The sequence below is a fragment of the Podarcis cretensis genome (assembly GCF_951804945.1).
Source record: "Podarcis cretensis genome assembly, chromosome: 5".
In the NCBI taxonomy this organism is placed as follows: domain Eukaryota; kingdom Metazoa; phylum Chordata; class Lepidosauria; order Squamata; family Lacertidae; genus Podarcis; species Podarcis cretensis.
Window position 1 is genome coordinate 75,518,850 of NC_137174.1, and position 26,540 is coordinate 75,545,389.

Sequence of the window (26,540 nt, forward strand, 5' to 3'; positions counted from 1 at the left end):
AGGAATTACAAGCTTTTGGAATTAGAACGTTTTTGCAGTGGAACAGGGAAAGAAACCAGAGGAAAGTGAGGAAAGAGAACAACAAGAATTGAACAAAGCTGGAAGTGGGAACATTTGGGACATTCAGATTTAAAAGGACTAAGAAATAAAATTTGAGCTTTACTTTGAAATATAGAGATCTGGATGGAGAAAATGGACCTTCTTGAGATAGAACCCTTCCAAGATTGGGTGTATGAAACTAAAGATTACCAAAAAGATGGTAAAGACTATTAAAAAGACGGCAAAGTGGAACAGAGAGAGATTTGGACATAGATGTGGGGTCTCCAGGTTGACAGCAGACATTGATGGACATTGGGGATCATAACCGGGAAAGGGGGGAGGGAAATTTGGAATCCAAAGGGTGTAAAATTATATTTTGTTCTTTATTTTGTTATTTCATTCTGCTCTGCGTATTAAAGAGGGGAACTCGTGGAAGAGAACAGGGGTCGATTTTAGGAGAAAAAATATTTTCAACAATGGGTCAATGATAATGAGCATAAAATTTGGGGTAAGAACTTGCTGAACTAATGTAATGGAATTGGAATATAAGAGGGTGTGAGGTGGGGAAGTCCTGGAAAGACGTTAATGAAAATAAGGCCTAAAAGTAAATGTTATTTTGTTCTTTTTTTTCTTTTTCTTTTTTCTGTCATATTTGGAAATTTCAATAAATATTATTTTAAAAAAAAATGAAGGAAGAAACCCTATGCCTTCAGCTAAGGCATAGCTGCACATGAACACGAATGTTCACTGGTTCACCTTTCAGAACTTCCATCCAATGTGAAAAGGTTTGGGGATGGAGTGAAGGGAGTTAGAACATTGGGCCCAGGGGCAATGCTCACAGCCCAACTGCTCCCCCACCAGAGATTATTGAAATGCATGATAGGAAAATTCATTTCAGGGCTCTGAGGGCACACGGAACAGATCTCATTTTGAAGAAGTTTGGTTGTCTGTCCCTTAGGATATAAATGAACACTTGCTTTAATCACCTTCATGCTATCAAACATCTCTTGCAGAAAGAACACCCAAGACCTCCTTGTTCGGGTGACCTTTTTATTTTCCAAAACCATTGACATATTTCTTCCCATCATATTTCTTATCCAGTTTCAATACAAGAAGTTGGGCTGCTTTCCACTTATTACAGAACTCTTAAGTTCTGTTGCCCTTTAAATTTTGCACGCAGTGATTCTCACTAGCATATTTTCTGCAGTGTAAATTAACACTGTCTCCCCTGCCTTTTCTAATGAACTCAAATATGCTTCTAACATGTTGATAAGACTCTTCATTAATCACTGTCTCCAAAGCTCCTGGATCTATTTCTACACATACAGGTTGATCATTTACATATCAGACAGGTGCTCTCTCTACTGTCTTTTTCAAACCTGTTGAAGGCTCTCCTTTTTCAACAAAGACTCTCCTCCCTGAAAGAGAGGGGAGTGGTTGTGGGTGGGAGCCTGAACACCGCCCCTAGCAGGGGGCGTAGCCCCCTGCCTCCAGCTCACCTGGCTGGCGCTCACGCCCCCCCCGGTGGCCGTCCAACCAGGTGCCGTGGGGGGGCGTGTCCAGCAGCCTTGATGCTGCAGCGTCAGCCTCTCCCCGGCCTCATTTCTCTTCGTCGTCCTGTGCAGGAGTCATCGTAGGGAAGACCTCAGCCACGAGGTTTGGAGTCGGGGGGGGGGTGTTTGTGTGTGTGGAGGCTGTCTGCTTCCTGGCTTGCCTTTTTAAATTTAGGAGGCTTGCGTGCGCTCATTGCTTTACTGCTTTTAAAAAACCTATGCACCCAAGTTTGCCTTGCTGTCTTGCTGTGTCCTCTTTTCTGTGTAAAAACCTACATTTAACCTTTTATTTCCCCCCCACTCCTGGTGCTGGATTTGTTTGGGTGTTTTTAAGTGCAAATTACCTTTCTTAAGCTGCAGCTTGTTCCTTTGCCCAGCACATGGTCACTCCACCACCAGCGAGGTCTGAGTGTGAATGCCATCTTACTATCTCCCTTGTCTCCTCACTTTCCTTCCCTGGCCTCTGCCTTGGTGGCTGTGCGTTTTATTTTAATTTTGGCCAGTGTGCATGTATGTTTTTTCCCTTCTATTGCCCTTGCCCGTCCGATTGCCTGGCTGGTCTGGGTGACTGAGTGGGTTTGCCTTTGGGTTTGCCTTACATTTTAATTTGTTGGCCAGGGTGCTTGTACGTTTTCCCCCCTCCCTTGCCCTTGACTGTTCCTCTCTAATTTTAAGTTGTGTGTGTGTGTGTGTGCTGACAGCATGTGTTTGTGCCTGCCGTTTGTTGATTTATTACTCTTTTAGTGTGGGTTTGATTTACCCTGCCATCCATTGGTACCACTTAAATCGGGAGCCCCCTCTGAAATTTTAAATGATGCTGGGGCTTAGAATAGACTGTGCATTTAAACCTCACCCCTCTTACTTTATCTAAGCCACCCCCCCTTTTCGCTTGGCGTTTGGGGGAAGAAATAAGGCAGGGCTTGGGGGGGACAATTCAGGGTTTCTGACCAGGGAACCATTCCTCAGCATTGTACATTTATATGTTTAGAACCTTTGAAGGTGTACCTTTGCCTGGTTCTTGACATTGGTTTCACTTGCCAGTACAGGGTCCCTAAAGATAACCGCTTTTAAACAAAACAAGACAAAACAGGTTGCGGTTTATATTTCCACTTCATTTTGGCTCACTGTAAAGGACAGCTATTTTCCTTTTATTCTAAACTTTTCCTTGCCCGGCATGTTCATTTTACCCCCTCCTCCCCCCCAACTCCCCCCAGGCTTTTCTTCTCCTCCCTTCACCCCTCCTCCCTCCCAGACCCCCCACCCTTTCAGAGTTCCCTTTGCTTCTGGCCTGAGTCATCACAGTTACCAGACAAGTTTTTCAACTTGCTTGCCTGCAGGCTTGATTGCTCTCTGAGTGACCAGCAGTTTGTTAGGCATTGTCTTTAAGCACCTGGCAGTTCAGCAGCTCTAGTTGCATTGTCACTTTAACTAACCAGCAGTTTGACCATTTGCAGTCTTTTGTCTGTTTAAGCACTCTCATGGAGCTGACCTTGTGGCCAAAAATTTACTTTTCTTTGTTTGGCAAAGTTTCCTTTGTTTGGTAGACATTTTCCCAGTAGTGAAATATTCCCCTTAAGAGCAACCTCACCCCTCCTTTTCAGAGGGCCATTGGTGTGGGCCTGGAATCTTGTTGATTTCCTTTTCTCTTAATTTGGCTGCAGCTTCTGGGCATTTCCTAGTAAGCAGTTATTTTCAATTCTGATTACTTGGTGTTGCTATGCACCTAGATTTGCCTATCATTTAAAAGGGGCAACATTTAATTGTAGGCAATTATCTTCCAATTCTGTCTGACTGCAGTTGAGGTTTCTTTGTGTATGGGTCTGTTCCTTGGAGCCAGGTGCTAACAACTAGCTGAGCGCTGCTGCTTGAACTCTTGCTGGGTTGTGATTTAATAAATATAAATAAATACAAGCGGTGCATTTAAGTGACGTATAGCTTATTCTGTATGGGACACCGTGCATATTCCTGCATTGCAGAGGATTGAATGAGATTTTATTTACTGATTGATTTAAAAGGCTCACTGTTCTGCCGAAATGCTGGTAGAAGGACCATCTCCTTAAGTGTATTTTTCCTACATTTTCATTTGATAGCAGTTCCTGTGTCTGTTGTTCTCTGATTGTTCTATGGTACCATCCCTCTAAATCACTAGGAGTTTTACCTGAGGAAGCAGCTCTATATAATTGATTGTGTGCATCTGCCTGAATTATATATTGACTAACAGATACATAAATTAATAAGGAAGTATGTTCTGAGCATACTATTGCATGGAATTTGCACAGTGTAGTTAATTCAGCTGATGTTAAGAATTTATATAGCCAAGCGTTAATAATCAACTCAAGGAAACATTATATAGCCAAGCGTTAATAATCAACTCAAGGAAACATTGTTTTTGGCAGCATTTTCCTTCTGCTGGGCCTCCAGCATTACCTTTTGTTTTGCAAAGTGTTAGTTAAAGGACATTTCCCTGAGAGCGATTTTCTTTGATTCCATTTGATTGCAGTATGGGGGCTGCGTTGCTCTGCTGTTCCTATTGTTTCATCACTACATGCTTGTGAGTTGCTCCTCAGGAGGCAGGTCTATCCACCTGACCCATTTGTTTGGTGTCAAAAAAATTTATAGACATATACAAACAGAACAGTCAAGTGATGAATAATTATTTCATATCATCGTCACTTACGGTAGACAATTGATAGTATCAGTAATTAATTCTACTTGCAGTGTTAATTGATTGAACAAATAATTGGATTAGATTCTAGTAAATAACAATAATAATAAATAATAAGAACAATAAATAAATAAATAATAGATAAATAATAATAGAATGATGATGATGATAATAATAATAATAATAATATTAAAATAAAACATTAAAATAAAGAATATTAATAATAATCTATAATAAAAAAATAAATAAAGAGAATAAGTGGAATGGCATCACATACCAAGATTAAATTGATTAATTAATTAAGTAAATCTAAAGATAAATATATAAATAGACAAATAAAACTAATAAAAATAAAAATAAAATTAATAATAAATAATTGACATATATTTCGGAACCCTCAGTTGCTTAGATCATGGTGACAATAATGCCAAGGTTGCAGGTTCGATCCCTGTATGGAAAACTGCATATTCCTGCATTCCAAGGGGTTGGACTAAATGACCCATGGGGTCCCACACAATTCTAGAGAGCCTGGATAGCTCAACTGGTTAGAGCATGGGGCTGATAATGCTTGGGGATCATTGTTTATTATAAGTAAAACAATCATTAATTAGTATATTTGTTCCAGAATCAATAACATGTCCCTGTACAACTGCTTGTAAGCGGTAGCTCATGTCTGTGGCAGTAGCTTTAGCATGTTATCCATGGCACCTAAGAGGAAGCGCTCTGCAACGGAATCAGCTCACACCTCAGGCTGCATGGGTGCCAATAGCCGTAATTCATCGGGGGTGCCACATGGACGGGATAATAACCTATTTCACACTGCCTAAATGCATTTAGATCGTTCATTGATGATTATGAGCAGCTTTTTTTCCAATCAATCCCCTAACCCCATGCCCTCCACTGCTACCCCGATATGCTCTTGGACAGTAACTGCAGCAGTGCAAACTAGGTCTCGGGCTCACTCGGCATCATCTGGTCCTCAGAACTGCATTGGGTCACCTGCGAGGAGGCCGCCGGCCTGTGTCAATAACCCTGTTGTGTCCAGTTCTTCTAGTCCTTTGCAGAATAAGCAGCCCTGGGTCCAGCTTCCAGAATTGGGCACCTCGTCAGCCGGTGAGGAGGAACAGCAGCTGGAGGGGGGACTTCAGACAGCTGAGGGGGACAAACTGTCAGGCAAAAGACGCACCAAGAAGAAGCACATTTGTAAGAAGAGCAAGTTGAAAACGGGCAACACGGAAGAAGAGTCAGAACAGCCTATGTGCCTTATGGGGGGGGCCGCCACCGTTAGCTATGATAAAAGTTCTGAAGGAAGGCTTCCAGGATCCCGCTAGCACGCTGGGATCAATTTGAAAAGGGCATCTGGTCGGTGGCGGTCATCCCGTATGTTGAGAAGAAACCATTAGATTCTCATCGCATGGGTAAGCCGGACTTAAGAAGGGAGCCAAAGCACAAGGTGTGTTGGAAATTCAATAAGGGGTCATGCCAAGGCAGTCTGGTAAGTATCCGCACGAATGCGAGAGGTGTGCAGGGGTACACCCAGCTGCAGTGTGTTACAAAGAGAAGCAGCCCTTTCGGGGAGGTCGGGGGTTCCATCATTCTGGCTCCAGAGGAGCCCCTGCAGCAGGGAACAGACGATAGGGACCCTCCGGGTCTAGCATTTTCACTGATCCAGCTCCCTCCTCTCCGCAACCTCTTGTCTAGCTATCCAGATGGAAGCGCAGTATCCTTTCGTTGGAAGGATTTTGTCGGAGGGTTTCAGAATACCAGTAACCGACTCTTTAATTGCAAAGGATTTCCCCTAACCAGATGTCAGTAAGGGAAAGGCTTGAGGTTGCAGAAAAAGAAAATAGCTAAGGAAGTGGCCGCAGGGAGGGTGGCTGGTCCATTCGTACACCCCCCTATTCCAAACCTGCATATCTCGCCCCTTGGTATTGTACCCAAAAAGACCCATGGTGAGTTTAGATTAATCCACAACCTTTCTTACCCTAAGGGTCTTGCTCTCAGATGTCTCGCTTCCGGTGGCTAGCACCTGGAGCTCATGGGCTTCAGGTCAGGGATATTGGGGCTTTTGCCTATCGTGCCACCCACCATGGATTACATTCAGCAATACCTTTCCCATCTTGACGATTTGGGATGGGACCCCAAAACTTTAAAGATACACGTAGTCACCATCAGCTTCTTTGTTAGAGCCATGTTTTCTTCTGACCTGTGCAGTGACTTCCTGATCTGCAGAGCTATTGAGGTTTGGGGCAGGCTACAACACCCCTAGGGACGCAGGTGGCGCTGTGGGTTAAAGCCTCAGCACCTAGGACTTGCCGATCGAAAGGTCGGCGGTTCGAATCCCTGCGGCGGGGTGCGCTCCCGCTGCTCGGTCCCAGCGCCTGCCAACCTAGCAGTTCGAAAGCACCCCCGGGTGCAAGTAGATAAATAGGGACCACTTACTGGTGGGAAGGTAAACGGCGTTTCCGTGTGCGGCTCTGGCTCGCCAGAGCAGCGATGTCACGCTGGCCACGTGACCCGGAAGTGTCTCCGGACAGCGCTGGCCCCTGGCCTCTTAAGTGAGATGGGCGCACAACCCCAGAGTCTGTCAAGACTGGCCCGTACGGGCAGGGGTACCTTTACCTTTTTACAACACCCCTAGAGCCGTAAGCCAATTTCTTATGGGCTGCTATCTCAGATACGCACAAAGCTTAGGTCAATCTGCTGGGCCAAGTTCGAGGCCCGCCTCTTTTCTGCAGCATATGCGATCTCCTTCTTTGGCGCCTTGAGGGTTGGTGAAGTGGTAGCCGAGGTTAACGCAAGTGGGAGGAACTGCAGTTGACCGAAGCTAGCATGACTGTGCGCATACGTCAATCCCAAATGGACCAGGCAGGTAGGGGTTCCCTCGTAAAACTTACAGCTTCAGCGCAGCGGGGCCCATGCCCGGTCAAAGACACTAGATGGTACCTTTACCTCAGACTGCCCGGTCCTGGCCCGGTCCTGGTTCACGAGGATGGGTCACCTTTGTTGAGACACCAATTCACAAGGGCACTCCGCAAAGTTATTGATGCCTGTGGTTCATCTTCCCAGGATTATGCAGCACACTCATTTAGGATTGGCGCCACCAATGGGCCAGTGGAATCCGACGCTTATAAAGGCTACATTCGTTAGAATGCGCCCTGCTCCTTTACTTCTACTTATCCGTAATTTTCTTTTCTTTTTCTTCTCCTTTATTTTCAGCCGTTCTCAGAAGTGTCTGGATTTGTGGCCATGGTATAGTCCACTGGCCCACGTACGGACAGTTAGCTGTGGCCTCACCCCTAACCTCGGATTGCTACCTGGAGTGCGAGTTTCCTGGTTTTCGAGATGAGGCATTGCTTATGCCATTGCTGAGAGGGAGAGTTGCCACGTTTGGCCCTCCTGACAGCCACCTGGAGTGCAAGTTTTCCTGGTTTTCGAGATGAGGCATTGCTTATGCCATTGCTGAGGGGGAGAGTTGCCACGTTTGGCCCTCTTGGCGGCCACCTGGAGTGTGAGTTTCCTGGTTTTCGTGACGAGGCATTGCTTATGCCATTGCTGAGAGGGGGAGTTGCCATGTTTGGCCCTCTTGGCAGCCATCTGGAGTGCGAGTTTCCTGGTTTTCGTGACGAGGCATTGCTTATGCCATTGCTGAGAGGAAGAGTTGCCACGTTTGGCCCTCCTGGCAGCCATCTGGGGTGCGAGTTTCCTGGTTTCCGTGACGAGGCATTGCTTATGCCATTGTTGAGAGGGAGAGTTGCCGCATTTGGCCCTCCTGACATCCTTATCAGCAGAAGAAGTGTGGACTTATCATGGCACATAGAGAGATTTGGATGAGGTGGCTGCCTTGTGTCCCGGAACAACGGTGTTCTGGTCCTCCTTCCTGAAGAGAATTGTGTGACGCAGTGTGCAGAACTGTATGGCCATTGAAAAATCCAGGAAACTCTTAAATCGTGCAATAGCCCATTGGGTGCACTTTTTGTATGGCCGAGTCATTTATCATGACCGTATCCGGATCGGCGACCAAGCTTTATACCGGAATGACGGTGTCCACCTATCGGATCTGGGGTACGACAGTTGGTTAGCTAGTGTCAGCAAATGCATCTGGGATTGGTTACAGCTTTGAGGGTATTGGCGGCGAGCCTTTCGGCTCGGGTGGCGGTTAGGCATTGGAATAATGTGCTGTGGTGTGTCGAAGTGCTAGGTGTGGCCATCGCCTATGCCTTCAATGTTTAGGGGTATTCCGTTAAAGGAATCTGGCGGTCGTGTATTCTGTCTGATGCCTGCTTGGCGGGAGGCCACGGCACGACCCTCGGTGACAGCAGGGGTGAGCCTATAGTTGGATTAGCATCAACAGGTGATGAACCCCTGGTGAATAAACCCACTTGTTTCGCGATCCAATGCCTAAGCCAATACCTTTTCATTGCTGTAATCAATAAAGTTGTGGCCTTTTCTAGCCCATTAACCTTATATCACGTGTCCCTGTGTCTTCTTTTCACGTTGCGGTGGTCGGGTCCTCGAACCACAATCTTTCTAACTGGATGTTTTTATCCCAGTCAGTATTTGAAGTTACTTGACATTTATATATACAGTGGTACCTCGGGTTACATACGCTTCAGGTTACACACTCCGCTAACCCAGAAATAGTGCTTCAGGTTAAGAACTTTGCTTCAGGATGACAACAGAAATTGTGCTCTGGCAGCGCGGCAGCAGCAGGAGGCCCCATTAGCTAAACTGATGCTTCAGGTTAAGAACAGCTTCAGCTTAAGTACGGACCTCCGGAACGAATTAAGTACTTAACCCGAGGTACCACTGTATATATATATAGTATTAACTGTTTTTTTAATATATGTAATAATTTTGTGTATTCTCCCAAAGACCAGTCAGAGACTCCTTCTCCCCAAAATTCCTACTCAGCCCCCAAAAGGGTTACTAGCAAAGTCCACACTGTAAAGGGAGGAAGAGTGCTTCAAGGATGAAGAAGGAAGAGTGTGGGTCAGAGACAGCTTCACTGCCCCAATTAGGCTAGCTAGCTCACATGCATAAAACAAGTCTTCCCCTGGGGCGGCGGGAGGGGGGGGACCACACCTGAGGCTTCTTCTCAAGGAAGGAGGATGTGGCAAATTTTTTCCCACTCTAGAATGGGAGTGACATTTTATTCCTGAAAATATTCCTATCTAGCATTATAATTATTTTTGAAGGTTCTATCATCAGTAGAGTCCCTCTCCTACTGTGTCTTCTACCCAGTAAGGCTCCTGGGCATTGCATCCCACTGAAGGCAAGGGAAGCCAATGCGGTACCCTCCAGATTTTGGAGGACAAGAGTTCACATCAGCTGCTGCCAGCGTTACCAGTGGTCAGGGATGATGTAGTTTGTGGTCCAGCAACATCTGGGGGGGGGCACCCCATTGACCCATCCCTGTGCTAAGTAGTCATTTATATTCTTCATCCTGTGCTGACTTTTCTGCAATTTATGGATTGGAAAGCTGAGCAAATGCTTTTTCTCTGCCTCTCACACAATATCACAGATCCCTTCCCCTTTCAAAGCACTGTGACTTTTAGCGTGGAACATAAAATGACAACTCAAGCTGAAACGTGCTGAAGGGCATGTTAGTTAACAAGCTGAGAAATGATTATCACCCAGTCTAATAATGAGGACTGAGGCAGAAAAGTTCTCAGTGCTCTGCATCTCCGTATTTTAAGCAGAGAGAAATGTGCCCTGGTTGAGCACATTCTGCTGGTCGAGAGAGATGGAAGGCATTTAGTGTTACTAATTAGCTCCAAATCAAAATTTAAGGTGGTATTGTCCCAATCGATTTGTCTGACCAAAAAAAAAAAAAAGGTGCTTTGGAGTTCTAAAGAGCAGGATCTGCATGTCAAATAGCAAGGCATTTTGAAATCACAGGGGTGGGAGGTGGAAGAAGGTGGAATCGGTGGAAAGTACATTCACCTTTTCCCTAGCCACTTTCCCCCTCTCATTATTTGCTTTTTTTATTTGTTATGGTACTCATTGGTACAATGTCTCATTACCTCATTTTCTATAGCTTGTGGCAGCCATTTTGTGCAGGCATGCATGGCACTTTCATCAAGATACAAGTACCGGCACCTCATTTCTTTTACCTCAACCCCCACTGAAGCACTGCCTATTAGTAAGAAAATTAAAGTATTTTAGTTCAAAACTCAGGAGGGTTGGGGTGAAGAAAGGTGTCTTAAAACTTTCATCTAGGGTTTATCTGTTGTTGTTGCTGCTGCTGCTGATCACTGCAATCTGTTTTTCAGCAGTGAAGCCTTTCTGACCTAGCAGCATCCATAGCATCATTCAGGTGTGGCACCATTCTGAGAGAAGGAAGAATTCATTCCAGTCCTTGGTTGTGAGACCACAGGGGGCACCTGAAGACATTCCCAGGAGATGGGCGGGAGCTGATCCCTCCCTCACCAGGGTACTTTCCTACTTGGACTGTGTTGATTCAGCTAATCCTATTTAATTCTCTGACTGCAGATCCTATGCATTGTTATTTCTAAATAAATGTTATATTTAAATAAATGTTATATTTAAATATAACCCATTTTAGTCTTCTTTATAGGTATGGTAGCCATCATGGTTAATAGCCAGAAATTGTGCTATCCTCCACAGATTTGTCTAATCCTTTCTTTTTAAAATCAAAACTATTTGAATTATTATAATTCTAAGGATTGACAAGGATTGCTGATTCTAAAGGGTTTAATTATGGGGGGGGGGCCTAAAAAGGTACATTTTCTCTTTTAAATGAGACTGTGGACTTTGATGTGAAAGGACTGAGACCTTAGTACAGCTCTGGTTCTGAACACCAAGTTTGAGATAGAAACGTCTCTCAACTGGTGTTGGAGCAGCTTGGAAGCATAGCTTGGTGCGCCACAGATATGCGTGCCATCCGAATCTAGTATTGAACTCTTCTAGGTCTAGCAAGTCGGTATTTTTTATAACAATCCATTCTTTAATCCAACATAGGCATGAGGCCTCATAATACAGTTTCAAATTCGGTACCGCAAATCCTCCTCTTTCTCTTCTGTCTGTAAGTAGTTTGAATTTAATTCTTGGCCTTTTCCCTTGCCATATGAATTTGGATAAAATTTTCGGCCAATCTTTGAAAACAGTGGTTCCCCTAATCACCGGGATATTTTGAAACAAATACAACAACTTTGGAAGTATGTTCATCTTAATCGCGGCCATTCTTCCTGACCATGATAATTTCAACCTGTTCCAAATATCTAAGTCTTTTTTAATTTCTTTCCAAGTGTTTACATAATTACCTGCTATTAGGTTTATATTTTTTGTGGTTAACCAAATCCCCAAGTATTTTGCTTTTTTCACCGTCTTAATTCCAGTCTGCTCCTCTAACTGGTTTTTCAAAGTTTATTCCATGTTTGTTGTCATCATTTTAGTTTTTGATTTGTTCCTCTAACAGTTCTATTACCCTGGCAGTGCTTCTTTGTGGATCTTCTAATGATAACATCAGATCATCGGCGTATGCTTTCAATTTGTATTCTTTTGTCCCAATTTTAATTCCACGTATTTCATGTGTTGTTCTTATTTTATTTGTGATAATTTCCAATACCATTATGCACAACAAAGCAAAAGTACACATAGGATTCTCCAATCATATAATTAGAGAACCACTGCTAGAGGTATGAGAGAGAAACAAAAATCTGCTTGAAAGGAATATTCCCTGGTGGTTGTCGCCAATCGATATTTTAACAACCAAAAAAACAAATATGGAAGGTGAAAGATGGACATACGAAGATTTATTGATTAGAACAGAAAAAGGTTGGAAGTTAAAAACATATGAAGAGTTAGGAGATAAATTAATGAGCTGGTTACAATTTCATCAAAGTAATGCTCTGTGGTCAAAAGATAAAAAGATTGGGATGAACGGGGAAAAATCGAGATTTCAGATAGAAATATTGGAAGGAAATTCTAAACTCTTATCGAAAATGTATAACCAATTGTTAGAATGGGATAATAAAGATGAAGAGATTAAAGAAGTTATGGTAAAATGGGCGATAGATTTGGGATACAATTTGGAATACGATAATTGGATAAAGCTCTGGAACAAAGATATGAAATTTACAGCCTGTGTTGCATTAAGAGAAGACATGGAAAAGATGATGTACAGATGGTACATCACCCCTGTAAAATTAGAAAAAATGTATAAGACTGGTGACAAAAAGTGCTGGAAGTGTAAAAATAGAGAAGGAAGTTTCTACCACATGTGGTGGACCTGCGAAAAAATAAGAAAGTTTTGGGAGTTGGTATATAATGAATTTTAAAAAATGTTTAAATATACGTTCGTCAAAAAACCTGAGGCTTTTCTTTTGGGGATGATCGGTAATGAAATCAAGAAAGAGGACCAGATATTATTCCAGTATGCAACAACAGCTGCTAGAATATTAATAGCATAAAATTGGAAGATATCTAACATACCAACGGTAGGAGATTGGCAAAATAAATTATTTGAATACATAGAATTGGAAAAAATGACACAAAAAATCAGAGATCAGAAAGAAACAAAGTTTATTAAAGAATGGAACAAATTTATTACATATATTGAAGCAGATTTAAAAAATGTAAAGATCACAGTAGGTTTAATATAACCTTACGACGTGCACATGTGTTAAAATGAAACTGCGGGAAAAATTCTTTGTTATACAACCCAAAACCGAGGTGGAGGGAAGTCAGTTAGTTGTATGATGTTCTTGTTTTTCTCTTTTTTTTGTCCTGTTGTTTGTTTTATTTATATTCTTTATTTTTATTTCTTTGTGCTGAATGCGTTTTATGTATTTATGTTTGTTTGTTAATGAAAATCAATAAAGAATTTTTTTTTAAAAAGGAAGCATAGCTTGGTGCTTCGTCCCAGTCTCCACTTCCCCCCAAAGGATAGATAGATAGATAGATAGATAGATAGATAAATAAATAGGTCTGCTTATTATCCAAGATGACCTAATTCTGGAGGTCACCCTCCAACCTTCCACCTCCTAAGCCTCCTTCTCATTCAGCCCCTGAGCCTCACCTCTCCTCTTGAATGTTGACTTCCCACAAGCAGTGGTATGATCAGCAAATTACATTCTGCCCACACTTTACTAACTAATTTCGCCTAACCTAGAGAATGCCTGATTTGTATTCTACAGATCTAGAGAATGTCCACATTGGCAATTTATTTTAAATTATGTTTTTAAATCATGAATTTAATAACAATTAATATTAATTACTTGAAATAATTTCTTCTTGGAACAGTGCTATTTGATTCTATTGAATAAAATGACCTTCTATAAGAATTGATTATAGCCCGTTTCCACCAGTTCCAACACAACTGCTGTAGGCTATGTTCTAGCAGCACCTGTTCGGAGATCTCAGCCCAAAGAATGTTTATCATATTTAGAGTTTGTTGAAATGAATGGGACTTAAGTGAAACCAGCAGCAGTTCTATTTAGCTGGTTGCAGCCTCTGGGAGATTGTGACCCAGGGCATGTTATCAAGGGCGTTTTGAGGACCAGAGTACTGTCTCACAGTATACGTAGGACCAAGAGACAGGGGTGGTGAGGGAGCTGCTGCAGGAACTTGCAACACCTGTGCCATGTTTGCCTTCTTGCCTGAGAATGTGCAGAACTACACCTGCAGCAAGTGCAAGCTGGATGACTTGCTGAAAGAGAAGGTATAGCAACTTGAAGCCCACCTATTCACCCTTCGAGCTACTGGGCAAGATGAGGAATTTCTAAACAGAGCAAGTGGGGTGCCCCTGGAGATGAGGAAGAGTACCCTTTGCTGGAGACAAACCCCTGGAAGAACGTGACGCACAGAAGCAGGACTGTCAGAAGCCAAGCTGTGTCACTGGAGCTGGAAAATTGATTCAATGCCTTCACTCCAGATACTGATTCTGGGACATAGGAGCAAGGACAGCTGTTGCAGACCTAATGAAGGGCATCACATTGAATACCCCTGGTTTAGACAGTATAGCAACATCAAAACTTAAATGAAATTAAATTCACATAACACAAATCTTCACGTAACAGGAATATATATATATATATATATATATATATATATATATATATAAACTATCCTTTCTCTAGTCAGATTCATGACCAACTCTATTTATCTCCATGAGAACTGCTAAAGCATCGCTATGATAAAGGTTCAGAAAATTGCCTCAGCTAGGATGAATGATGAACACGAGTGTAAAGATGCCTTTAAAGAAATAAAATATATCGTTTTACCTTAAAATTCCCCACAAAAAGCCCAGAGAGAAACGCTATGTAGCTTTGTCCTTTAAGGTCCACCAGAGCATGAAATCAATGCCACCAGTCAAATCTTTTTTTCGAACCTCTGCCATCAGTCGCTTTTTGGCACCACCATTTATAATTTCATGGGCTTTACTTTCTCAATGATCTCCTATTAAGGCAAATGCTTCCTACTGCTGTCGAAGCGACACTGGCACTGTTGTCAGGCCTAATATCAGCCTTTCGAGCTGCATTTTCAATGACATGTGCATGGACGTACATTGCACTTTATCCCCTATTTTGTTTTCATTCAAGCAGATTAATGAAATTTGCAAGATTCACACATCTGAAATGCTTCACAGCATCGCATCCTCCACTATCCATTTCCATATCTTGAAAGAAAGGGAACAGAAATCCAGGATGATGACCGTGTACTGCATCTGTATGAAACAAAAATTCAGTCCGCCTAGATAAACATTTTCATATGGCTGCCATGTGTAAGTTGTAACATTTAAATAGGCCCACTGCTTCTGGGAAGACACACAAGTTATTCCCCTGTGACTTTGCACAGTAAGTGGCAGGCAGGAGAGAAACAGAACCTAAAATACAGAACGAGGAGGAGGAGGAGCAGCTAGTACCTCAGGAAAGAAGAATGTACTGCAGACAACTGAGCAGTTGGGAAATAAGGGTTTAGTCAGAATATTTATTCCTGTGAAGAATCAAGACAGATACAATAATGTGAAATAAAATCAAGTTTAGATGAAATGACACCCATGGAACTTGTACATTACATATGACACCAATACAGTGGACCCTCCGGATATGAACTTAATTCATGCCGGGGGTCCATTCACACCCCGAAAATGACGTAAATAGAGGCGCAATTCTGCACATGCATGCAGCACAATTGAGCGCTTCTGTGCATGCATGCACAGCGAAACCTGGAAGTATACACTTCTGGGTTTGCCACAGCCGTAACCCAAAGGTTATATATCCAGAGGGATACGTAAACAGAGGTACTACTGTACTCAAAACTGCTATCACAAGTTTGTGAATGCAAGGAGCTGTGTGAAGCACTGCAGAACCTCGGGCAAATTGAGAACCAGATTAAGACAGATTGAGGTAGCCCTAGGACATGAATTGGATATATATGCAGGGCCGAGAAAGTGACTGCAAATAACTGAAAAACAGTTGTGTGGGCTAGAAGCAGCAGAACAGCAAATGGATGTCATGCAGTGCAATAGTGTGTGTGTGTGTGTGTGTGTGTGAGAGAGAGAGAGAGAGAGAGAGAGAGAGAGAGCGTACTGTACAGGCAACACTGGTGGGCATGCTAGATTGACTCTGCCAGTGCCCTCACATTGCACTGCCACCCTCTGATGCCTTGGTCCTCCCACTCTTGGTAAACTGTAGTGACTCTGCTGCTAGGAGATGAGGCGCACAGTAGCAGCACTGCCTTCTGGCTGCTATTGCAGTAGTGTTTGGAATGCACAACATTCTCCAATGAATCCAGGAGTGGCAACAGACCATAAACCATTTGAGATTTTTTAAAGAGAACCTGCTTCACTGACCACGCAAAAGCCTTTGACTGTGACAACCACAGCAAACTATGGCAAGTTCTTAAAGAAATGGGAGTGCCTGATCACCTCCTCTGTCTCCTGAGAAATCTCTACATGGGACAAGAAGCTACAGTTAGAACTGGATATGGAACAACTGATTGGTTCAAAATAGGGAAAGGAGTATGACAAGGCTATATATTGTCTTTTTTTTTTTTATAAAGATTTTTATTAATTTCCAATTTTTTTAACAAAAACAAAAAGCAACAAAAAACAGACAAACAAAAAACTCGTATTTTCATAACCTTATTTTCATAACCCTCTTTTCCCGGACTTCCCCATACCTTTCCCTTTTTGCATCCTTAGTTTAGTACCATTATTCAGCAACCTATCTTGCCCAGTTAAATATAAATTCGTCCTCTTTCTCTATTCCACCCTAAATTTTAAACCCAATTATCGCTGCAATTCTACGTCTTCTTTTCCCTCAGCATTTTAACACTCCTCAGTTTTGTAGTAATTCTTAAGATACATCTTAAATTTCTTCCAATCTTCTTCCACAGTCTCTTTCTCTTGGTCGCGGATTCTGCCGGTCATTTCTGCCAGTCCCATAAAGTCAATCACTTTCGCCTGCCATTCCTCCAGCGTGGGTAGCTCTTGTGTCTTCCAATACTTTGCTAGAAGAATCCTTGCTGCCGTGGTAGCGTACAAAAAGAAATTCTTATCCTTCTTCGACACCAACTGGCCGACCATACCCAAGAGAAATGCCTCTGGTTTCTTGTTAAAGGTGCACTTAAGCACTTTCTTAATTTCATTATAAATCATTTCCCAGAAGGCCTTAATCTTTGGGCAGGTCCACCAAAGGTGGAAAAAGGTACCCTCAATCTCTTTACATTTCCAGCATTTGTTATCGGGCAAATGATAAATCTTCGCAAGCTTGACTGGGGTCATGTACCACCTATAAATCATTTTCATTATGTTTTCTCGTAAGGCATTGCATGCCGTAAATTTAATACCTGTGGTCCATAACTGCTCCCAGTCAGCAAACATAATGTCATGACCTATGTCCTGTGCCCATTTAACCATAGCAGACTTCACTGTCTCATCTATTGTATTCCACTTCAACAGCAAGTTGTACATTCTTGATAGGTTCTTAGTATTGGGTTCTAACAATTCTGTTTCTAATTTCGATTTCTCCACCTGGAAACCAATTTTCCTGTCTTGTTTGAAAGCCTCCATTATTTGAAAATAATGGAGCCAATCTCATACCTTGGACTTTATTTTCTCATAGCTTTGTAGTTTAAATTCACCACCTTCTTGTTCTAAAATCTCAGAATATTTCGGCCAATTGGTTGTCATATTAAGTTTCTTTACCTCCTTAGCCTCCATAGGTGAAAGCCACCTGGGAGTTCTGTTTTCCAATAAATCTTTATACCGTATCCATACATTATATAGTGCTTTCCTGACAATGTGATTTTTGAAACCCTTATACACTTTAACCTTGTCATACCAGATATAGGCATGCCAACCAAAATTATTATCAAATCCTTCCAAATCTAGAATGTCTGCATTTTCAAGAAGTAGCCAATCTTTTAACCAGCAGAAAGCTGCCGATTCATAGTAAAGTCTTAAGTCCGGCAGGGCAAACCCCCCTCTTTCTTTAGAGTCAGTAAGTATCTTAAACTTAATTCTGGGCTTTTTGCCCTGCCAGACAAATTTAGATATGTCTTTCTGCCACTTCTTGAAACAGTCCAGTTTATCAACAATTTGTAATGTCTGAAACAAAAATAACATTCTAGGCAATACATTCATTTTGATCACAGCAATTCGTCCTAACAAGGAAAGCTTCAGGTTTGACCATATTTCTAAATCTTTCTTTATCTCAGTCCAGCACTTGTCATAGTTGTCCTTAAATAAGTTCACATTCTTAGATGTCATGTTAATCCCCAGGTATTTTACACTCTTTGCCACCACTAACCCAGTTTCCTCTTGGAATCTTTCCCTTTCAACATTTGTTAAGTTCTTTTCCAGTACCTTGGTTTTTTGTTTATTCAACTTAAATCCTGCGACCTGGCCAAATATTTGAATTAATTCCAAAGCTCTTTTGGTACTAGTGTCTGGCTCTTGCAAGGTCAGTACTAAATCATCTGCAAAAGCCTTTAATTTGTAATGTCTGGCTCCGACCTGAATCCCTTTTACCAGCTGATCTCCCCTAATCATATTTAACAGGACCTCCAGGACCGATATAAAAAGTAATGGGGATATTGGGCACCCCTGACGTGTCCCTTTTTCTATAGGTAATTCATCCATAATGACATTATTTACAATTAACTTCGCCTTTTGCTCAGAATAGATTGCACTTATACCATTTTCAAACCTTTGACCTACCCCCATCCCATGGAGATTCTTTTTCATAAATTTCCAAGATATATTGTCAAAGGCTTTCTCCGCGTCCACAAAAATTAAAACTGCCTTCGTATTAATGTTCACTGTCAACATTTCTATGATGTCAATTATATTCCTTACATTAGTAGATATATGCCTACCCGGGAGAAAGCCTGCCTGGTCTTTATGAATCTCCTCCACCAGCACCTTCTTTAATCTTTTTGCCAAAATGTCTGCAAAAATTTTGTAATCCACATTAAGTAGTGATATCGGGCGGTAGTTTTTGATCTGTTTTTTATCAACCTCAGTCTTTGGTATAAGTGTGATGAAGGCTTCTTTCCACGTCTCAGGTGCCCTTTTCCCCTCTAATATCTCGTTACAAACCTCCTTAAGTGGCTGGATTATCCAGTCTTTCAAGGCTTTATAGTATCTGGAGGTTAGTCCATCTGGCCCTGGAGATTTCCCCAGTTGCATGTTTTGAATGGCACCCTCAATTTCTTGTTCAGTTATTTTCTCATTTAAAAATGCCATACTTTGTTGCGAAATTTTTTGTAATCCATATTTCTTAAGAAATTCTTCAATGTCTCTTTCGTTTTCCGGCCCTTGTGCATACAATCTTCTGAAATAGCTCTGAAAGCAGTTGCTGATCTCATTTGGTTTCGAAATATTCTTTCCATCTACCTCCAAGCTTGTAACTGTGTTCAATTTCAGTCTCTTCTTCAATTGCCATGACAGGAGTTTCCCACATTTATCTGCCGATTCAAATGTCTTTTGTCTCATTCGTTTAATTTTCCATTCAATCTCCTGGTTCATCAATTCCATATATTGCTTCTGATACAATTTGATTTGTCTCAAGATCTCATGTGACTTTGGGTTAGATCTCAATTTCTTTTCACTGTCTTTTATCTTTTCCAAAATTTTATCTTTCTTCTCCTGTTGTTTCCTCCTTTTCAAGGAATTCTGCTGTATCAAGAAACCCCTCATCACGGCCTTGCTTGCGTCCCAGATCACTCGTTTCTCCACTTCTGTCCTTAGATTTATCTCAAAATAGTCCTTCAAAGTCTTTTGGGCCTTTTGGTACACCTCTGGATCTTTAAATAGGGTGTCATTCATTCTCCATCTGAAGGAGCCAGCTGTTGTTGTTTTCATTTCCATCTTTACTGCATTATGGTCGGAGCAAGTCTTTGGGCAGATTTCCACTTTCTTTATCTTAGGAGCCATCCCACTAGTAATCCATATTTGATCTATTCTTGTCCAGGTCATCTGTGATTCTGAAAAGAATGTTCCCTCCCTCTCGAGGGGATTTCTTGTTCTCCAAATGTCGATCAGGTCCAAGTTGTCAGTCATTTCAAAAAAAGTCTTAGGTAGTCTCCCGTCCTTGGAGATCACCTGTCTTTGTGCTTTATCCATGTTTGTAGAGACGACCCCATTCATATCGCCTAATAAAATCACCTTATAATCCAGATAGTTTGTTAATGTCTCATGTAATTTCTTATAAAATTCTGCCTTCCCTTCATTTGGTGCATAAATTCCAAATATCAAGATTTTTTCTCCTTGAATCTGTATCTCAATTGCCAAGATTCTGCCCTGTTCATCTTTGAAAATCTGTCTTGGAGCCAATTTCTCTTTTGCATATATCACCACTCCTCTTTTCTTAACTTTATCTGATGAGATAAATTCTTGTCCCAATCTTTTATTTATAAGTAGTCTTCTGTGTGCTCTTGTCACGTGGGTTTCTTGTAGACAAATCAGATCCAATTGTTCTTTCTTCAAAATGTGAAAAACCTCACGCCTTTTCCTGGGGAGGTTCAGTCCATTACAATTCCAAGTTAAGATTCTCAGAGACATTGTTAATTAGTTACCTCCAACTGCACCCTGCAGCTGTTCTTCGTCCGTTGGTGATTTGAGTCCAAATGTCAAATTCCCCAAGTCTGTATCTGCAGTTGAGTTGAGGACCCCTTTCACCAGGTCTTCTCCGTGTTTATGTAGGAACTGTTCTTTATCTTGTACAGTTTTTATCTTAACTTTCTTTCCTTGGAAGTTGAAAGACAAACCCTGTGGAAATTCCCACCTGAAAGGTATGTTGTTCTTCTTCAGCAGGTCCACCAGAGTCTTGAACTGAGTTCTCACCTCCAAAATGTATTTTGGGATATCCCTGTAGATTTGCACAGAGACGTTTTGAATCTGAAGTGTTTTCTGGTAATGCAAACTAAGTATCTTGTCTCTCTCCTCTTTCGACCTCAATGTGATCAGGCAGTCCCTTGGAATCTTCCTGCCTTGTCTTCTACCCAATCTGAAGGCGGTTGTAATCTCAAATTCTGTTCCCTCTAGATTTTCCTGCCAAAAGTCTGAAATTTCTTTTGTGAGAAAGTCCACTAGGCTGTCCCCCTCACTCTCAGGAACCAACCTAAGTCTTAAGTTCTTCTCCTTACGCTGCATGTCCCATAAAGAAAGGGTCGCCTCATGCTGGTCAAGTCTCCTACAAACAGGAACTAAATTTTCCTGTGTAGATTCCGCAGTAGATTTAGCCTCTTCTGCAATTTTCCTTATTGTGGCGTTCTCCTCTACCAACTGTTGTATAATCTGTGTATTAGACGTTACGCTCTTCGTGTTCAATTCCAATTTTGCCGTTAGATCTGCCAATTGCTTGGTATTTTCTGTACTCTGTTTATTCAATCTTTCTAAAGATTCATTTATCTTCAATAATGCCTGCGTCACTGACTCCATGAATGCACTTATTCCCTTTTCCTGTCCACCTGGGCCTGTTGGCAATAGTCCTGATAAAGAGCCCCTTTTCTTTTGTGCTGCCTTAGACTTGGATCTTGTTGCTATCTCATCCCCAGGGCCGCTCATGTCCCAAGGTCGTTCTCACAGGAACAGGTTTAAGTGGAAAAAGCCAGTGACTAACAATCGTGTTGCAACTGTTACTTCCAGCCCTCTAGAGGGAGCTGAGACCTTCAATACAGCAAAGAAACAATGAATCCAGAAGCCCTCAGAGGGAAAAGTTACTAAAAAACTTCTCTCAGTCTTTAGTTGCAACCATATAATTTTTACAAAGTCTCAATAAATTGTAGCAAATAAAGTCTCCTCTTTGCAAAGTCTTTGACAGCTCCCTGTCAAAGTGTATCACTCAGGCAGTCCGTTCCCAAAGATAGAGTCTGCGGTAGATTGTCCCTTTAAAAAGTTTTCCTGCAGGATTCCTTTCTTCTTCACCCCCCCCCCCCGTTCCTGCTCCCTAGGGGGGAGGACTTAAGTCAATGCTGGGGTTAATCCTTTTTTTTAAATTTCCCTTAAAAGATGTCAATTGCAGCTTACCAAGTCCGTTGCTTTAGCAGTCATGCAATCTGGGGAAGGCAGACTTCCTTTGTTTACCGTCCCCACTTTCGGCCAAATTTTAAAAGAAGTTGAATTTAAAGTCCCGAAAGGGTTGCCAATCCTACTCACGGGAATCTCTTTCAGTCCAAATAACAGGAAGAAGTCAGCGCTCTCCGCTAATGGCGATGCGGCTTCACTCCATGAGCTGGGTAGCGACTCTCAGCTCTGCGCTCCCCCGATGCTCCTCCGGAGCCTTTAAAAAGGCTCTTTCGCAGTAAAAGGGGGCGCAAACGATGCCCACCGAGTCTCCTTGCTCACAGGCTTCCGCGCCTGTGATTTTAGGGGTCCCCGCTTCGCCGTAGCGGTCAGACCCGAACTCGCGGAGCAGCTCTCTCTCCGGAGAACGGAGAGCGAGCCGCCATTAGCGCCGGCGCCAACCGGAAGTCTCCGACAAGGCTATATATTGTCTCCCTGCTTATTTAACTTATATGCAGAAATTCATTATGTGAAAGGCTGGACTGGATGAATCCCAAACCGGAATTAAGATTGCTGGAAGAAATATAAACAACCTCAGATATGCAGATGACACAACTTTGAAGGCAGAAAGTGAGGAGGAATTAAAGAACCTCTTAATGAGGGTGAAAGAGGAGAGCGCAAAATATGGTCTGAAGCTCAACATCCAAAAAACAAAGATCATGGCCACTTGTCCCATCACCTCCTGGCAAATAGAAGGGGAAGAAATGGAGGCAGTGAGAGATTTTACTTTCTTGGGCTCCATGATCATTGCATATGGTGACAGCAGTCACAAAATTAAAAGATGCCTGCTTCTTGGGAGAAAAGTGATACAAACCTAGACAGCATCTTAAAAAGCAGAGACATAACTTTGCCGACAAAGGTCCTTACAGTTAAAGCTATAGTTTTCCCAGTAGTGATGTATGGAAAGGAGAGCTGGACCATAAAGATGGCTGGTTGCCAAAGTATTGATGCTTTTGAATTATGGTGCTGGAAGAGACTCTTGAGAGTCCCATGGACTGCAAGAAGATCAAACCAATCCATTCTGAAGGAAATCAGCCCTGAGTGCTCACTGGAAGGACAGATCCTGAAGCTGAGGCTCCACTACTTTGGCCACCTCATGAGAGGAGAAAACTCCCTGGGAAAGACCCTGATGTTGGGAAAGATGGAGGGCACAAGGAGAAGGGGACGACAGAGGACGAGATGGTTGGACAGTGTTCTCAAAGCTACAAACATGAATTTGACCAAACTGCGGGAGGCAGTGGAAGACAGTGCTCTGGTCCATGGAGTCATGAAGAGTCAGATATGACTAAATAATTAAACAAGAAAGAGAACCTTGAATAATTCTAGGTTGGCGTCCATCTGTCTCAGGAAACTCTGGAGGAGTCTGCCTTTGGGGTTGAAGTCAAACTGTTGAAGAGTTACATCCCCTGCTATGGCTGTAGACACCAATATGGGGGGGGGGAGTTTTGTTGCAGCTGGGGCAGATGAAGGTGCACCATGGCTGAGGCTGAGGCTCCACTACTTTGGCCACCTCATGAGAGGAGAAAACTCCCTGGGAAAGACCCTGATGTTGGGAAAGATGGAGGGCACAAGGAGAAGGGGACGACAGAGGACGAGATGGTTGGACAGTGTTCTCAAAGCTACAAACATGAATTTGACCAAACTGCGGGAGGCAGTGGAAGACAGTGCTCTGGTCCATGGAGTCATGAAGAGTCAGATATGACTAAATAATTAAACAAGAAAGAGAACCTTGAATAATTCTAGGTTGGCGTCCATCTGTCTCAGGAAACTCTGGAGGAGTCTGCCTTTGGGGTTGAAGTCAAACTGTTGAAGAGTTACATCCCCTGCTATGGCTGTAGACACCAATATGGGGGGGGGGGAGTTTTGTTGCAGCTGGGGCAGATGAAGGTGCACCATGGCGCTTCTTCTCTCTGTGCTCCTTCCAGTGGTCATTCCTCCTCTCGTCACTGCTGTGGATACACAACCTGACTGTCTGTTTTCAGGCACTGCAGTCATCTGCAAGGAATTCCCACACAGCAGGGTTGATGTTGACAGCCTTCATGTCACATTCAAAGGCATCTTCGTAACACAGAGATGGTCTGCCAACAGGCCTGGTGCCTGAAGCCTGCTCCTCATAGAGCATGTCCTTGGGGATCCTGCCATATTCCATTATGTGGACATGACCAAGCCAGCATATGCGTCACTGAGACAATAATTCAGCAATAACTTTTAAACACTACAAGCATATCAATGACTACTGGTATGAAGACCAGGTAGTGAAAAAATCTTTTGATTGTTTAATATTATGATATTTTGAACATGGGGCTCAATTGAACATTTATAATTGAGTGGAAAAACAATTTAAACTACTTTTAAACTGGGTGGGTGGGTGTATTTATGCAAGAAATCAAATATTATTCTATATCAGTTTAAGGTGAAATTGCTTTGAAGTGGAATACAGATAGATACCAAGTTATCAGAGATGAATGTACTTAGTATAAAATAATGAATGCTGGGGGTGCCAACAGGGCCATGTTGATAAATTTCACATTTGATGAATTTGTCCAAATATTGTCTAGTTGCAATTGTATAATGAGTTATGGAGTGTGTGTGTGTGTGTGTGTGTGTGTGACAGGAAACTAAAGAGTTTGTGACACATACGTTAATTGAAATTCCTTCTAAGTGGAAAATAGAAACTGTCTGCGGAACAGTAACTAAGGCAAACTTGGAATATGTTATTGAAACTGTGGCTTACTAACTTGAGAAGACCTAAGTGATGGTGAAAAAAGACAGAATGTCTCCTTCTCCCATTGAACTGGAATGTGCTTGCCTTCTTTTGGTGTAAAAAGGCTTCTCAAAGTCTTTCAAATGATTTTGTCTATTGATGAATTGTAGGGTACTGCCTTGTTAATAAGAATAATAAAATTGCTTCATACATGCATTATTTTATTTTATTTTTTTATGCCTTGTGAGACCTGAGTTTGTGTGTGAGTTGTTCAAGGAGAGAATTGTGTGGGAAGAACTAACCTGCCCTCCTGCTGTAGACACTCATCTGTTCTGCTCCTGGATCACAATCTGTGAATGTGTTTGTCTGAAAAGTGATTCCAGAAAGAAACTGCTTTTTTATCAAGCAAGAGAGAGACATACAGACAAGGAGCTGCAGTTCTTCTAGACAAACGGAATCTGCATTGTCCAAACTATATAACTGTGGATTAAGGAGGGTGTTCTCTGTTGCAGCCCCTGAGTTGTGAAACAGAAGTGGGTCTGGAGTCTTCATTCTACAGCTTTCGATGAATGCTGGAGACTTAACTCTCTACCCTGGCTTTTGATGCCTGAAGTGTATATTTTTGGGACCCACCTTATTTCTGAGACTGTAGGTTGTTTTAAACTGATTTTAACATTGTATTTTAATTGTTGTACTTGGAGGGAAGGGCAGGTTCATCATCATCATCTGTCTCTCTGCCTGCTGAGGACAGTCAAGTCAACACTTCATAATTTGTTGTTAAAAGGAAAAACCCTCAGCCATTGCATCCTTAGGATCCTCAGGAAAAGAATTTATAAGGAGTAATAGCATCTTCTGAATGCTTAGGAAGTATGATTTATGCCAGAAGAGAACAGAGAGTGGGAGGGCAACAGTGAGCCAAGAACATTTTCGTGGCTATGCCAAAACAGAGTGCAAAAGAAATAGAAAGAGAGGAGGAAGAGTGCAGGGAGCCAATGACTAGGAATAAGAAGAGTTGAGAGCAAAGATGCAGAGCTTTTTATCCATCTATAAGGCTATATATGTTGCACTGAAGACAGGTACAAGCTGTCTACACATGTACAAACATTTGTTGATGCGCACAGTCCAACTATTGTGTATACACATGGTACGCTCATTGAACATTGCATGTGAATAACAAAACAAGTGTACAGCTCAACAATTTGCATACACTGATACAGATGGTACAGTATACTCATTTAATGTAAGAAGTGAACATTCGTTAAGTCATCTGAGATGGATGGAGAAGGGGGAATCTTCTGTGGTGAGTTTAAGTGTTCCAGACTGCCTGAGGTCCTCTGGATAAAAACATGTCAAAAAAAAATACTCACCTTGGCAGAAGATGGCAATAGGGTTGTTTGAATGTAAAGCGGATGTCTGTCTTCTTCTGATGGATTGTTACTCAGATATATGGAAATAATTTGGCTCAAGGACATCACAAACAAGTAATCAAGCATTGTAAATCTATCTGCAAAGTGTGTTATACCTGAGCAATTTGAGGAGTAAAATGAGGGGCATTGTCACTCTCAAAGTTCATAATGTTTGAGAAAGAATGGGGCTTTTCATAGAACTTAAAATCTGTTAGTTCCTCAGCTCAGTGGTGTGTCAGAAAGAAATATCCAAATAGTTAAGAGCATACACACACTTATGCAATTAGACCTATATGAAAAATACAGGGTTTTCTCCATCAGATGGCATATTTCAGCACCATTGTTGCAACTTCAAACTCGTAAAAGAAGAGATACCAGCACAAATGAAACTAAGATACACTAGCTAACGAAGTCAACATTCTGAAAGTGTTTGCTCCCTGAAAAATTTTTTTATTGAGCAATCATACTGATTTCTTCACACAAAGTTCATAGGGAGGTTATACAAAAATTGACTGAACATTTGTTCTGATTTGCTTGTGGGGAGGTTATACAATGTTGCACCAAGCAATTGTTATCCCACACCACCTGGGCCATTTTCCAGTCACTTTCTCTACTGCAAGTAGATGATTGAATCTTA